A 4,512-nucleotide genomic window follows, 5' to 3' on the forward strand; every position below is an offset into this window, starting at 1 on the left:
TGTCCTGTCTCCTGTGTCAGTCTCTGTGGGGCTGGGCACAGGTGTTCTGGGCTCACCCACTGAGGCCTCCAGCAGGCGTCCCCTTCTTCTGGGGATGGGGGTGCAACACCCCTTTGCTACACAGGGCTACTTACAGCCCAGCACTGGGTGTTCTCCCCACATGGCACCAAACCAGTCACAAAGAGCACATCTGTTGCCAGCCTGGCCAGCAAGAAGTCACACAAGCAGTTTTCTTGCACACCCAGCTTCCCCTGTGCCACAGCCCGTATCCTCCTCACACAGACGTAAACCAACTCACCAAATCCACCCAGGTTCTTCCAGTTCCAAAGGACCTGCCACAGCCCCAGGTCAAGGTACCCAGAAGATCTTACCCAAAAGAGCCCACTGGGCCAATCCTTTTGCATTTATTAATAAGAAGAAAGATGAGGTGGAGGGTAAAATTGCCAAAACAATCGAATTGCAGACCCCAGTCGCAAAGTTTTTGATGCAGATTTGCAGCAGAAGTGGGGCAGGCTGGTATCTTGAAAGTCTCTACAGCTGGCAGAGAACCATTTTTATCCCTTGACCACTGGGTTATGGGCACAGCACACTTCTGCTACACCACACCACTCAGCTGTGAAGGCTTTACCCAGCATGCAGTCTGGTGAGTATCCTGCACTGATGCTGGCAGAGGGCGAGTGTTCTGCTGGCGAGTGGCTTTGCAGCCATGTGCTAATCCTGTAGCTATTAACCGGAAAGATGGTGATTCAAGCCCACACAGGGATGGTGCTGTTAAGAGTCTGCTACTGACGACCTTTGTGTGAGTTTCTTTATTACTGGAAGCAGCCTTCCCTCTCAGCTTCTTACCCAAAAGAGCAGACCGTGCCAATATTGCACAATCTAAATTCAAAAGCTTTCTTCAGAACTAAGAAAGGGAGAAAATGTTGACAGTCAAATGGTGAGAGCCATCAAATTACTGACCCCAATTGCAAAAAATTTGTTGCAGGCTTGTAGAGCAGCAGAGTAAACTGCCAGCTGGCTGAAACAAGACTCTTACCGCCACCTCCTCCTCTCTGAGCGTGGCTCAGAAGGCCTTTTGGACTCACTTCTTAGTAGATAGGTTCCACAAGAGAGGAGTTGAAATGAAAACCAAAGTGGAGATACCCACCTGCATTCTGGGGGCTCTTGTTCCCACAGGGGAGTGCACTAGGCTGAATAAATAAGTTTCCCAACCTTGGCCAGAAAAATCACATGAATATCTGAGAGGTGTCAGGCAAAAGGAGTAGCATTGTCCCCTCAGTGGTGTAATATGGAAGATTCCTCATCTTCCTCCCCGCATTCAATTCCAGGGCAGGGAGGAAAAGGTTTCTGCAGAACTATCTAGAATAACAGCTTCTGTACTGCTTCCATCCAGTGGTCTGGCCATTGTGGGAGGGCAGCAGCCAATGAGTCTCAACCTCTGCAGCCCTCATCCCTTCCTTTGTCAGCCACCAGAGAACCAAGGCCACATCCGTGTTCCCTCACACATTGCCCATCCTCGGGCTGGTGGAATTTCCTTTGGGGCGGAATGAATTTTTCATGGGTGGCACCAATGGTGGTGTCGTGTAGATTTGCCGCATGGGTACAAATAAATATCTTTGTTGTAAATACACATTTGGAACAGCTCATAGGGACTGACAATCAGATTTAAGCAGCTGATAACTGACAAGGAGCAATGAGTCTGATGATTATTTCACATGACGTCATTCTAAAAAGAATATTAACACCCCATTTCAGAACCTCTACTTAATCACTTTGCCTATAGCCAGGGGAATTAGCTCAAATGGTAGAGCGCTTGCTTTGCATGCAAGAGGTAGTGGGATCGATACCCACATTCTCCAATGACAACTTTATTCTCCACACTTTTCTTCCAAGGTAATGTGAGAGCAGTGTCTCCTTCACAGTTACCCCCCAGAAAGCTCTCAAGGTACAGGGGGGATCTGTAGGTCCCCGTGCTGAGCTGTGTGCAAGGGCTCATGAGAGCCCTTTGAACATCTCCTCTTCCACCTGGTGGGAACAGACACACGTTTGATGTGGAGGCTGGATTTGAAAGAGGAAGCCGTGGCCATGGACTGCCTCGGTTGAGAGAAAGTGGTGATGCACAAGTGAGCCATTTACCTCATGCGGAGATACCTCGGGAGCAGGTGTGAGTGAGTTGCAGGTGAATCATTTTGGTGGGCAGGTTTAGTGCTGCATACGCAGAGGTTCTGGGGTTGGGGTGACAGCTGTGGGCTCTGCTCCTGTGGGCTCTGTGTCTGTGGGTAGGAGAGCAGACAGGGCAGCTGCTGCTCTAAGGCCATGTGCTCTGGGTGAGCTGGGAGCAGCTGAGCTCAGGAGCAGGCAGCAGACTGGGGTGCCTCCGTTGGAAGCACGTTGCAGCAGGTGGTGATGCTGTGACCCCTCTGCCAGGGAACATGGGCCTTGTTAGTGTCGTTCTCAGGGCAGTGGGAGTAGGGGACAGGCAGGGTCTGAGGCAACACCCGGCAGGGGCCTAGGACAGCGGGTGAGGGGCAGCAGGGTCTGAGGGAATTCCTAGCCAGGGCTCAGGGCAGTGGGAAATGGGAGACACAGACTGGGGCGGGGGCGGGGGGGAGCCAGGTTGGGGCTCAGGATGGTGGGGGGAGGGGGTTTGGGAATGCGCAGGTGGGATGCTGAGCTGTGGGGGAGGGACAGCGATCTCACTGCAGGGGTAATACTGTCCTTGCAACTGCCAGTTGCTCCTTTCTGAAAGCACCTCGGAGAAGCCTGCTCCTCTGTGGGTTGGCTGCCTTGTTTGGTTAACACTGAGCCCTTTGCTACCTCGGAGACAGCTTCAGGGTGCTGGTCTGTTCCCCTTTGCTTGACTGCTAGAGACAGCAAGGGCCAAAGATCAAGGAAAGGCGTTGAGTGGCTTGTAGGGAGCAGGCCAGAGTCCTGCTGAGAGGAGGTGGCAGGATGCAGATGCTTTGCTGGGTGTGGGGGAGGCTCTGCCTCTATTCCCCTCACTCATTTACCATTCCAAATCTCCTGTCCCTGGGATGCTGGTGAGTGACAACCTGACTTGCAGTGCTGGGTGTCTTCTGAGCAGCTGCTCCTGTGCCTGTCACAGCCCTGGGTTCATAAGGTGGTTCTACACAGCAAAGCTATTTCAAAATAACTATCCCAGAGTCTACACAAGGCAACCGCTGCTTTGAAATAATTCAGAAATAAATCGGGGTTGGCTTATTTTGAAAGGCGTAAACCTCCTTGTACGAGAAAGAGCAGCTCTTGGGAACAGGGGCTGCTAAGACAGGGACTGGAGCCCATTTTGAAATCAGCCATAGTACGTCCAATGGCTGCATCTGAAATAGGCTTCCTGTGTGTAGACGCCGTATTTGGAAATCTTGATCTTGCCACTCACTGATGCTGCAGCTCTCCCAAAAACTTCCTACACCTCCCACAATATCGACACAACAAATTAAGGATGAAACAATTGACCTCAGCGTGGAGCCCGTGCAATCGGTAGAACAGGTCTCTTTGTCATGTACAGCTGCACTGCACATTACAAGAGACTTTTCTGTGGCAGATGGCCTGGTAGCCCTGCGCCAGAGAAAAAGGCATTAGTGGCTCACAGACTGTTGCACTTTCCAGCTCTGGGCCAAGGGAGCTGGAAGGAGAATCCTGATTCATTTACTGTGCGGTTCCATTGGGGATTGCAGAACCTTAAGCTATTGTTTTCCTCCCTTCGATTTGCCCAGCACCAGCTGGATCAGACTCGACCTTCCCCACAGGGACGTCTGCCATCCAGCGCAGTTAGTGGTGGGGAAGGAGAACACGTCAAAGAGGCTTCTCCTCACGCTCATCTTCCTCACCCTGAATTCTCTCCCCAGCCTCCAGGGCAGAGCTCTCAAGAAAAAGACTCCCTGCAGCAAAGCCCTGGGGGGACTCTGAGATGGCCCCTGTCCTGCAGCCTGTCCCACCTGGCCATTGTTCTGCACTGTCTGTGAGGTCACCACTTCCCACCTCCTTTAACCAATCAGTGACTGCTCTGCAAAAGGCCCTTGTGATGTCACTGCCACACCCACCCCTGCTCTGCAGGGCTCACGTCCTGCCCCCGGCAGCCCCTTGGGTGAACACACCCGAAGGCTCTGGAGCAAAACAGACCACATAAAAAAGAACCCAAATAATCTGTCTGTCTCTGTCCGTCTGTCTGCCTGTGTCTCTCTTCAAAATGTTCTGCCCTGCAGGGATCTTTCTCATAGTTCTGGAATTGTTTCCTTGAATTCTGGGGCCCAGAGGTGTGTCACTGTGGAGTGAAGGGCACAAGTCTGTCCCAGTACATAAAGGGAGAGGGACATGGATGGTTCTTAGCCAGGAGAGTTAGAGAGGGGAGCTCATACGCTGGGTGCCCCTAGTCTCTGTGTGCCAGAGGTGTGTGGTGCAATGGAAAACGTTCTGGCCTTCTAAGCTGTCGTGATCACCTTGAGCTGAAGCTCATCACCAAATAGATTGTCTTGTTAGTCTTTAAAGTGCTGC

The 4,512-nt window shown here is 52.0% G+C and overlaps 1 non-coding gene across 1 annotated transcript; it reads left to right on the forward strand.

Annotated features, from left to right (window-relative positions):
* Nucleotides 1–1,786: 1,786 nt before the first annotated feature.
* TRNAA-UGC (transfer RNA alanine (anticodon UGC)) lies at nucleotides 1,787–1,859 on the forward strand. The gene has a single exon. It is a non-coding gene; the product is annotated as a tRNA-Ala (tRNA).
* The last annotated feature ends 2,653 nt before the right edge of the window (nucleotides 1,860–4,512 follow it).

The sequence above is a fragment of the Carettochelys insculpta genome, unplaced genomic scaffold (assembly GCF_033958435.1).
Source record: "Carettochelys insculpta isolate YL-2023 unplaced genomic scaffold, ASM3395843v1 scaffold_0035, whole genome shotgun sequence".
In the NCBI taxonomy this organism is placed as follows: Eukaryota; Metazoa; Chordata; order Testudines; family Carettochelyidae; genus Carettochelys; species Carettochelys insculpta.